The following is a 12,225-nucleotide window of genomic DNA, read 5'->3' on the forward strand; positions in this document are numbered from 1 at the left end:
GCTTTGATCATAAATCTAAGATAACTTAACCTAGCTAATCAATGGTCTCGTTGACACATTTACAAGTCATTTACTTGAAGTTTCTACTTGAAGAAACAAAAAAATGAACACAATTGTCAAAGGCTTCAAGAGTAGCAATGACAAGTCCCAAATTCGTTTCCACTCTTCTGGAAACTAACACTTCTTCTGTTAGTCATATTTTTAAATATCACTCTGTAGCTATCCTGAGGTGATGCAGAGACAAAGATAAAACATGAAAAAAAACTCATTCCAGTTATCGAAATGAACTAACTATTACCGTTGAAGGAACTGTACTATAATCGGGCATAGATCTATGAAGAAGCTACGACAATGTTCAGCAGCAAGGAGAGGGAAAAGGAAATCAAGCCACTTTGTAGAAAAGAAAGAGTTTCTTATTATTCATATCCAGTTAGCTAAACATTTGGAGGTTTCTAATTGAACAAAATCTAGATAGAAAATCAAGAGAAGTCAGTGCAATAATTATCAGAAAATATCTGGATTAGAGCTGAATATCAAGATTTGGATTCCTGTTTGTTGTTTCGGCCATTTGATTTAGAATGGGATGCATTACATGTAATGAAGACAATGTCTCATTTTCTACTTATCGTGTAACTAACTTATAATTTCGTAACTGCTTTGTCAAAGGGGAATTCTCTGTTCAGAAATTGATCGTCGATGCCCGCAAGCAACGAAAACGAATTTCGGTTTCCTTGACAACGAGACGCATGATATTTCAACTGTAATAAATCTCATTACTGGTTATTATATCTGCAACGCGAACTTGCTGTTATCCGTAAGGATACCTCAGAGGGAAGCCTGAAACAACACTCAGAAGAAAATTATTTCACTTTTATTTCATAACGTGTTTCACATTAAAAAACGTCATTTTTGAAAAATATAACTTAAAATTCTTTGTGCGCTGTGGAATTATTAATTGTTACGCTACAGAACAAAAAGTGTAAAGAATAAAAACATTGTTAAACAAAATGACAAGTAATCTCATCCTCCTGTTTTGAATATCCCCGAACCCAAAACTCGACAACGCCGATATCTTTGTCCTGAAGGATAGGCTCAAATTCGACGATAGGTATGGATTTTGGTGAATTCTTTTAGTTGGTGGATAATTTTCATTGCCCAATGTGAGATTAACACCTTGCTCCTTGAATCTCTAAATAGTGTGAAAAAGACTGTTTCTGTAACATTGTAATCCACAATCAACTTATGACACTGATTTATTATTATTATTATTATTATTATGTGACACCTCCAGGGAGTCCAAAGACTCATCGAGGGAGGGCACCAACTCCACGACTCTCTGTCTCCACCAACTACAACGAACCGCAACTACTTTCATCATCTATATTCCACATCAACGCCGTCTATTGCCGACCACGACTACTAGTAATTTCACAGACAATCACAAACATCCATGCCCAGGGCGGGATTCGAACCCGCAGACTTTTGGCTGGAGAGCGGATATCTTTGTCTGCTAACCACTCGGCCAACCGAGTTATTATACGTTTAAATTTTTTGTGGGCGGGATTTTCATGAAAATAAAAGTACCTGTAGGAGCAACCTCGGCTTAAAATACAGAGGAAAATCTAGTACAACCGCTATGCCTGTTTTGCAGGATAAAAATAAAAATCTAAGTGTCAGGAAGGTAGACATTTTTGCGTCCATACGAGAATGCTAATTCATCTTTCTTTAAAATGTCTTTGCATCCTACACTGAATTTGAATTCTTAGGTTTTTCCAGTCAATGGATAAATGTTGTTTTATCCTTTCACCTATATTTATTTATTCATATGGAGTTTCCTCCCTTTTTACCCCATCCCTATTGGGGAGAGTTGAGCCCCTCATGGGGGGGTTAAGTATTTATGGCTGTAGATCCGTGTGTGTTCACGGGGCCGGTTTGCTTGCTTGTGGGATGAGAAACCCCAGATACACTGGGAGGAAAACCCTGCTGTCCACGCCCAAGACCGGTTAACTTGGCTCTGGCTGAGAAAGATCCTTAAGCTCCTCACGTCGGCGACGGGAATTGAACCCAGGACATTCCTTCCCCAGGCATATGGTTACGAAGCACAAAGCCACTAGGCTATGAGCGCGGACTTTCACCTATAAATAGTTTTTGACAGTGATATAGATACGCTATGACCTTAAATGGTATAACGTCATATAAATAAATAAATAACAAAAAATAACATACCTCTAATTCAATAAAGCTGCAGATCAAGACGTATCGGTTTTCTTAATTGAAGTTAATCTAAAAATTAATGAAATTGATATATACTGTTACGTGTGCCTTAAATATCACTTCAAAAAATAAATATATCTTCATAAATTCTTACAATAATGAAGGTGTTTAAGTGCCGCTCCGTGGGTAAGAGGCGCCGTTTTTTCAAAGTTATATTTCAGCACCCCCCTCCTCTGAATTTCGGTTTCCTTGACAACGAGACGCATGATATTTCAACTGTAATAACTCTCATTACTGGTTATTATATCTGCAACGCGAATTTGTAAATTAAAATGAAATTAATTTCTAGAAATTTTTATTTATTTAGTATATAAATGCAAAATATACGTATGTGTACATAGAAATAGAGCATCTCAATTTTTTTTCAATTATCATCAAAAAACATTATATTATCAAACAAATTAGGAAAAAATATGTTATTATCCCACCGAAAAATAAATAAATAAAATATTATTAAAAAACATCACAACACAGTTGAAACCTGCTTTTATGTACCACTCATGAAGGGTTACGTCAAAGCAAAGCGACTAATCGGTTGTTGAGTTTACCGTTCATTATTTACGCCTTACAGTTTAAGTCCTGCAGTCTGTGTAGTAAAGTTTTACTTCAAGAATAAGAGCATTGTATACTATTATTTATCGTCTTGAAATGACACTTCCCCTGATCAGACACCTTTGTACGAGGGTACAACCCGCACGGGATGACCCTCACTGTAGCATTAACTAGTGTGACATGTAAAATCTCTCATGATATGTTACTATGTAACTTATCATGTTCGCTTTTACATCTTTTCTTAAGGAGACTGCACTTAGAGAAGTGTTAATTTTGTCTGTGATAATCTTTTATTTAAAATAACTTAACAATAAGCCTTGTTAAAATAATATGGCGAACGTGACATTATGTAACGCTGTTAACTCATGTCCATATATGGCAATCGGAAAAGACTCGCGAAGTATCGTCGAAAAGGATTTTTTGTCTTGGGGGTTCACCTTCGCTTACCTGGATCCGCGGAAACGTCAGGTTCGCTGTCGGACATCCAAAGAGAAGCGTCGTAGGTTTCTGATTCTTCTACCTGAGTCTGCCGCCATGTGAGGTCCGATGTCGGGAATCGAAAGGAAAGAGTTCCACATTGATGCCATTTTAAGGATCCTACAGGGCATGGAATAATCGACAACTCGGACAAGAAAAAAATTTGGCAGGAAATCAAGAACGAGCGAGCAGAAGGAAAGAAAGACAAGAAGGAGCACTTACGTGTGAACAAGATTCATGTAAAAGGCAGTGCTGAACGAGAATTGTAAGTAGTTATATATGTGATAATTCCGAACAAGAATGTACATCAAGCGTGTCTGTTTATGGGTACAATGAGATAATGTAAATTAATATTCAATTAAGATTATTCAAGGAACGCTTTATTGTCAGTTTGTGTATATATATAAATGACTGGCAGGGCATTCTAGACTGCGAATTAGCTTTAAAGGAAGAAAATTAGAACTACGTTTGAATGAGGAAGAATTGAAAATAACTAAGAATTGTAATGCAAATTGTAAATGTATATATATGTTAATGTTAATCAAGCTGTATATAAATTTGATTAAATGGTTTGTGAACAACACATTAGACTGATTCTGTCAATGCACTATCCAAAATTTCGAACCTGCATACCATAAAGTTTATGTGATCAATAATCAAGCCACAACTAATTAAAGGTTAGGATTAACATAGGCGAGGAATGCTAACCATATCTGCCTTGTTTTCAGTTTAAAATCTTATAATCTCACACTCAATACATAGTCTAACTGGCGCAGTCGTAAAACAAATAAATTTGTTAGACTATAGAACGTGAGAACATAAAATCCAACAGAAATATATAAATGGAGGCAGTCGACCATTTATGACAGATACACGAAGTTTAAATAAAAGAACAACAAAGACAAAGCAGGGTTAAGAAATATATAATAGAAATTACAGAAAAAAATCAACAGTGCGATGAGTTTAGCTTGTGGCCTATCTCAGTGTTCCATCGAAAATGAACAATTTCAATCTTTTTATTTTTCACTGAAGCAGCAGCACATTTAGTTTGAAGTTTTGAATTAATAACAATAAAATAATAAAAGTTGACGATTCAGAGCGAAACACCAAAACACAGAACTAGCGAGCAACAATGTCGGAAACAGAATTCACGAATACTGCTCATCGGCTGATTCACGGCAGCATCATGTCGCAAAAAAGTGTCGTATTAGCGAACACAGGGTTGTATAAATGAGCATTAGTCATAATTGAAAAGCATCGTATGAGGAATTCGTTGTAAAGCGGGGTATTACTGTATATAATTCGTATTAATTGTAATATATTATTCGAGTTGAGTCTCGATTATATTGTACATAGTAACGCCATTTTGGATTCAAAGAAAGAGCTAATATTCTGATGATAAATATACCCTTGATAATATGGCATTTATTAAGGAAAATATTTCTAAATATGTTAATCGTTGGATATATTTTTAATATTAACCACTCACACAAGAGTTCGCAATGACTATAACACAACAGGAGGAGTGCATAAGGAGAAAAGGGAAATCTGTCCCCCAGCTGTTCAAGGTTTGAATACTGGAGGACTTATTGCTAAAAGAAAGCAGTATGAGAACAGCTGTTCCAAATAACGGACGTAAAGTTTGAATGAGGGCGAGAAGTCGGTTTAGTAATTTTGAAACTGAATTGTTTGTCGAGCGAAATGTGGAGCGACCACATGAGGTGTCCCCAATCTTTTCTGACTGGACTGTTGAGAAACGAAGATTGTTTTTTGCACTATTGGCGGAATAAACAGCTATGATCAATTTTAAAGTGGAGAAACTTAGCTGTAGAACCAGTGGATGACCTATTTCATTGCTTCTGAAAGAACTGAGATAAAGACAATTGATTAATAATAATGTCATCTCACTTTTATCTCCATTTTTTGGAGTTTACTACTCATCACTGCTTCCATTGTTGGATTCATTGCAGAAAAATGCGAACAGTTTGCACAATCGATATAGAATGGATGGTAATTATCTTGGAACACAAACTTTGAGCACAATTGGGTCTGAAGCCGAGTATCTAAGCTAATGTTGATTCTTCTTATGTTTTTCTGGCGAGTAGGCATGCAATGAATCTTTGTAGATATGGTGAAAGGTGATTTGTGTTGTCTCTAGGTTTAAATCTCGCCTACTACGCGAAGAATCTCTAAAAGACCTTCGCATCTGAGAGAGTTAATTAGCTGTCGGTTTCTGTATCGTGCGGAATTAATACCCTAAGTTTCCTTCGAAAACGTTCGTTTTAATTTCGCACGATACAGAAACCATCTAGAAAGTACAGACGTATTATTCTCTTGAGTAATTGTCCTGTTGCGGAATTAATTAGGCCATTGATCCTATCAGTGGCCTATCATGGTCATTGAAAGGATCAATGTGAAGAGATCAGTAAACAGATTGTTAATAAATGAGTCGCTTTAGAGAAGAAGCCACCTAAAAATATAGTGAAAAGAAACATAAACTATTCAGAAGGATCGTTTTCAATTTTAATACGATATATTCCCAGATGAAGAAGCAACTGTATTGAATCCATGAAAGTATCATGATACATGTGAGTACATTGAATAAATATTTAATTTAATAATCAGTAATTAATTGTGTAGCCATTTCGGTTTCAATATCTTAACTCTTCGTCAATGCAATAGAACAGACAATAAGAAATTCAGAAAAAGAAAAAAAGAATGCAGGAGCACGGAAAATAGTTTTTTTTTTTTATTTGAGTCGCCAGCGAGCGCGAGAGAGAGACTATTTTTTAAAATAGGGAAACACAATCACTGATCCTAATTTCCCCAATTTTGGGTATAAGCAGTCTGTCATTTGGCAGAATCTGTTACACACACACACACACACATACACACACACACACACGTACGCGCGCGTATCGTGATAATAATATTGTGCTTATATGGCTTCTCTTGTGACCATGAAAAAAAAAAGGCTTTCTCTATTACCTTACGTTGTTGTTTTTAAATTTCCCATTAGGTATTCTGTTGCACTGGAGAAAGTTTAAGTTATCGCAACCGAAATATCTGTATTATTAGTTACAGTTTATTAAATATTTCTTAATTCTCTTCACCTGTATTTTACGAATACGGTTAACCAAACTGTAGGTTTTATTTTAGCGGTGTCCCAAGAAGAAAGCTCAATTTAAGATTCTTCGCAACTCCAGGCGATACTTTCAGAGCTGAATTCTTCTGTTATTTACAAAAAACAAATTGTGTTATGCGCATTTTAAAATTTTAACATGAGTTTCATATATAATTAAGATGATCATAATCAGTTTTTTAAATTAATATAAGGTGCGCAAAAGCACATAGGAATTATAAGTTCTACAATAATTTCTTCAGCCTTTCCTGAGCTTATTTGTAAGAATATATATTTCGGTCATAAGTTGTCTTTTTTCTTTTTTCATCTCATTTTTTTCTGAATTTAGAAAGACGATATTAATTTCATACTATCTCTCCCTCAGTCATTTTTATACCTCTCTCTCTCTCTCTCTGTTTGATTTAGTTTCTTAGATGAATTCCTTAAATTTACATTTTGGTGGGGGGGGGGGGCGTGCGTGCGTGCGTGTGCGTGCTTGCTTCCCAAGCAGTGCGAGTTTGTGTGTGAAATGAACAGTTTAATTCAGCAGTACTGATATTCTTGTACGTTATTTAATTAATCTTGTGTATACAATAAAAATGAAATAAGTCGTCTAAACGTCTTTTGTTTTTCAAAGGAAGTAAATGGTGTATCTTTTGCTCTAAATAACTTTCAGTAGAAGGAGAGGGGAATTAGTCTCCATCCTTCACTGATAGTGAGTGATTGAGAGAGAGTACTACAGAAAACTGCCGTTATCTCATGGCTCTAAGCGCAAACTTCTTCTTAATCCTTCTTGTTTTACGTTTTTATGGTGTCGAGGTTTCTATTCTTGTAACCTCAACTGTAACTCGAGGATAAGGTGGTTAGCCTGTGCCTCCCGGTGTGTCTTATGTTTATAGATGTGTGTGTTCACGAAGCCGGTTTGCCTGTTCTGGGGGACGAAAAATCCGACACAACATTTTGATTCCTAGTTCATGCATACATGTTTTTTATTTTTCACCATTTTCAGTAGAAATATGTATTTTGTTTTTTTTTTAATCTTGGTAATTTTTCACCCATTAAAGGGTAGATATTAAGGATAGGAAAAGCTTGATTACTGCAAAGAAGTATCTTTTGTAAAAACAAAAAAAAAAGAAAATAAATCATTTGCAGTAGTCTATCTCAGTACGAATTGTTTGATTTGGATATTACTGTCTGAAATAAGAAAAACGAAAAATCATTAATTTGAAAACTGAGAAATGATTAAAGAAAATAAAATGAAAATAACAAAAATAATAACTGAATTCAATGTAGAAACAACTTCAGATCATGTGTTAGTATGTTATATATTCATGAATTTTTTATAGTATTCATTGCCATTTTAACTTATGGCGGGCGAAAACAATTATAAATCTGAAGTTCATAACAAAGAGGGTTATTGCACATCTCAATCACGATCTTTACAATCATATTCTACATATATATATATATATATATATATACCATGAATCCTCACAGTTCCGATATGTAGCTATTTGTAATTGCAGCACAAACTACGATGCAAGGACGCAACTTAATGATCACGTGACCGTATGCAACCAGAATTACATGCAAGACATGCCTGGAGTTGCGCTCACCCTAAATCTACGAGGTCTACTCTGAGCCATACTCTTGTGTTTCGCAATGGCGGCTGAGTTCATTTTTACTCAGTTAACTGATGTGCACTTTTATTATGGACATGACATTGGAAATGCACGTGAAGTAAGTACGTTGGTTTCATCAGAAGACTTTCCTGAAATTCCATGTCCTCACTCGTCTTAAATGTCATCTTTGTGGCTTGGCACAATTTCTAGGTTAGTTAGAGGAAACTCAGGAAACTATACTTCGTTTAACCGTATACGGAATGCACTCACTAGCACATCGGCTGTTGTAACGAAAAGGATGTCTCTCAAACAGGTGTGTGGAGTGCATGTAAATTGGTTTTTATATATGGCATTTTCATTGGATTCTTGACATTTTATCATCATCGATTAGTATTTTTTCATTGGTTGGTAACAGTGTACGAGGACAACGATCTAGTGTGTTTTTCGCAGAGGAGACATTGTTCACTCGAGATTAGATTTTCAATTTTCAGCAGCAATCCCATGTGAGCCGATCAAAATCCACATCCGGGTATTCAGCCATCGAGGGAATCTTGTAGGTTTATTTATATATTATGTTATTTTATTTTTGTGGGACCATTTGAATCATCGGTGTACTTTTACTCACTGGGGAAACTGATGACTTGCAGGAATACGCATGCACTGCTATAATTTACCAGCCAAGTCTTGCACAGTTTAGTTAGTGCTAAAAGGAGTGCTGTCTCTTCTGCCTTGGGAGAATAAGATGGCCGTAGAGGGTTTTTTATTTATCAAAACACTAAACAGAACAGTAAAGTATGATTTTTTAAAATGTATTTTAAAGTTACATGTGTCTGGAAGGAATCTTCCAGACGGATGTAACTAAAATAAGTGAGTTCTAGAAAAGAGTAGAACTCAAAACGTTACTGGTTTGATGGGTGAAGCATATGTGCTTTTCATATTCCCCTTTGTCTGAGAGGGAAGTTCTTTGAGTGGAGAGTTATTGAGCTTTAAGCTCACCCTGGAAGGGCAATGAGATTAGCTATGTTCAGCTGAGCATAGAATTGACTTGGGTCTTTGGTATTTGTAGAATTCTGCTTCATTGTAGTCTGAAGCTTTCTTGATCAGCGGGTTTGGATGATTGCTTGTCTTGGTGAAGAACTTTTCTGTTAGATCATGAAGGAGGGATGTGATGTAGGGGATTTGACTTCTCTGTGATTAAAAAAAAGCAATTACAAATAATTTTATTTGTATCTGTTTCCTGATAAACAAAGAATGTGTATGAATAAAAATCTGATTATTAATAAAAAATCATTAAAAAATTTAGTAAATTTTAAAACAACGTATTTATATTATGATTAGTTAAAAGTTGTTAAGAAAAGTAAAACATGTCTTATTCTAAATTTTCGCCAATCAGATCATAATTGTTATAATAATCAAATCAGAATGACGAGGCAATACTTGAAGCTTCTGCTAAATATTTCTGGTATTGACGAAATACTAGTTCTAGGCCAAAATCCAAAAATTAGAAATAATCACTCTGAGGGGAGGGGGGGGGGGGGAATTGACTAAACAAAATCAAATAACGTAAAAACGCTGAAGATTTATGCCAAATGAGACTAAGCTTATCTTACGGTAGTATTCACATTACTTTTCCTTCTCTACAAAACGAGTGACTTTTTGCATGTCCTTTCATCTTATTTTATTTTATTTCAAGCTGCGGGTCGCAGTCCGTTAGTTTGGCATAAAATCAGTTTAGCGGGGTCGTTTCCTCATCTAGCTAGCATATTTGTAAGTTTTAAATATATATATACAGCATGATAGTTTTAATATTTTGGATTAAATTTTATTTCATGAACTGCCGTAATGATACAGAAAATCTAGAATGTAATTTCGATTTTAAGTTATATTTTCTTTTGAAAATATAGTTTATAAAAATCGGTTGTATTCTGAACCCAGTGACCTCATTATTAGTTTTATATTAGGGTTAAACAGTATTTAGGCTTTGAGTGCATGTACGCAGTTTAGTGTCTGTGGAAGGGGAGTTGTTTTTCATTATGCAGGGTCGTTTTGATTGCAGTTGTTTCCAGTTTACGCTAATTATCGCAACATATACTGCTTGGAAAGAAGTTAACGGATACTATAGTGTGAATAACAAACAGCCATGGCGCACATCTTAATAAGATGTAGGACCTCTTTCGCTGTGATGACTGCAGCAATCCTACGTGGCATACTTTCCACAAGCATACCCTAGCGATCAGTGGTAATTTTGGACCATTCTTCATGTAGGCATCTAATGAGGTCCAGGCTGTTGTGGGGTGGACGTCCCTTGACTTCACCCGACTCTCCAGTTCACCCCCACAGATGGTCATTATGGTTGAGAGCAGGAGGTTCAGTACCTTTCAGAGTTCAACGTTCGTGCACCACAAACAGAGGTCCGAAGCCAAACCAGGAAAAACAGGACCATATCGTCACACCATCGTTTCAGAATTTCACAGGGCATCTCGCAATTCCTTCTTATCGCTTCTTAACACACCTTTCCAAGTTTCCACGTCTCACTGTACACACTCTTCGCACCACTGACGAAGAAGCTGTATGTTGGCTCTGGTAATGTGGAGGTTGCAATATTTGCAATATTTGCAATATTGCGGTAATACCTTGGAAACCCATGAAATCCATGTTGTGAACCTCGGTTCTGAATGTTACAAACACGTGACTCGTTATGTAGCATGATGCACATTTACTATGAGAGTTTCCATTGACTTCTTTCCAAACAGTATATAGTACATAGATTCTAATTGTCTCTGTACTGTATTTAGCGATAGAATAAAGTCACTTGTTTTTCTTTGCATCTGCAGGATGGTGTCTGTTGAGAGGACATTTTCATTCCAATCTTCCGATATGAGGCACAGTGATCAAATATCTGTTGATTCCTGTGAATAAAAATGAATCTTATGTTTTTTGATAAGCGAATTAATCGCATTAAATAAATATTTCGCAATTTCTGTTATTGTGAAGTAATTTTTTATAATTGCATTTAAATGCTAATAAAATCATGTTTGATATTAACTTTGTTATATTTTTGTTTTATTATATGATCAATAGTCCGTCTCATTTTCTGAAACTTGTTTCACTTCAGTATATATATATACTGAACTGAAAGGGGCATCAATTATTCGTAGCAAGTCTTGGGACGCATTCCCTGCAAATATCCAGGGAACTCTATCTGTGTGTATGTATATATATCTTTCAAGTCTTCTTGAGGGGACTAGGTTTACTTTAGAGATATCGCAATATCTGAGCAATTCATGGTAAATGTGGAGGGTAGCTTCAGGCACTTTGCTATCTTCCAAAAAGCAGTTTAAGAACGGAGCCCAGATATTAAGCTGATAAGACAGTTACTACATTTTTCGCTTCTCGTCTTCTTAGGTACGACTAAAGTGTAGAATATGCTCTTACCAATTTCATCAACTTAATATTTGATATGAGCTCCTTCGGTGCTCAGGATATTAAACTGAATGTTAGAAGGCTGCAAAGTGTTTAAAAGCGATTTATCCATCTTTACTACGAGTTTGGCATGGTATCAGCACTCACAGATTATATATATATATATATATATATATATATATATGTTAAAATATATGTTAAAATATGTTAAAATATATATGTTAAAATATTTATTTTAAATATAAACCTGGTTTTTTACTCCATTTTCCAAGTAAGCAAACAGACAAGTCAGTCAAGTTTGCGCCTGCAGTGTTTCAAGTCTAGCTGACCCTGCACGTAGTGCAAGTCCAAGGCAACTCGTGGTAAAGATAGAATAAGCTCTGATCACTATTCTTAATATTTACCCTTAATGCAAAGCACATTTCCTGGTGGAGATGTATGATGCTATGTATTAAAGGCAAGGGGCCACTACCTAGACCGGTTTCGACCTTTATTGAGGTCTCATCAGTGGGAGCCAGGCTAAGAAATACTACGTTTTCAGTAATACAGCGCTTATAAATATTTTACCAACATAGTTACCATAAGGTGCACCTTATGGTAATTTATTGGAAAACTTTAATGATACAACTGGTTTCGGCTTATTATGGCCTTCATCAGGTATCTTTGTAGATAGAAGAAACAATAATAAAAACTGAAAATTCTAAAAAACAGAGAAGCACAGATAAATTGCAATACATAATTAAATAAAAAACGTAT

At 35.4% G+C, this 12,225-nt stretch overlaps 1 non-coding gene across 1 annotated transcript; it reads left to right on the forward strand.

Moving 5' to 3' along the window:
* The first annotated feature begins 11,431 nt into the window (after positions 1 to 11,431).
* On the forward strand, positions 11,432 to 11,621 carry LOC150104113 (U2 spliceosomal RNA). Its single transcript, XR_016548741.1, has one exon. It is a non-coding gene; the product is annotated as a U2 spliceosomal RNA (small nuclear RNA).
* The last annotated feature ends 604 nt before the right edge of the window (positions 11,622 to 12,225 follow it).

This window comes from Typopeltis vanoorti, chromosome 8 (assembly GCF_054136105.1).
Source record: "Typopeltis vanoorti isolate ZY-2024b chromosome 8, IOZ_Tvanoo_1.0, whole genome shotgun sequence".
NCBI classification, from domain to species: Eukaryota; Metazoa; Arthropoda; class Arachnida; order Uropygi; family Thelyphonidae; genus Typopeltis; species Typopeltis vanoorti.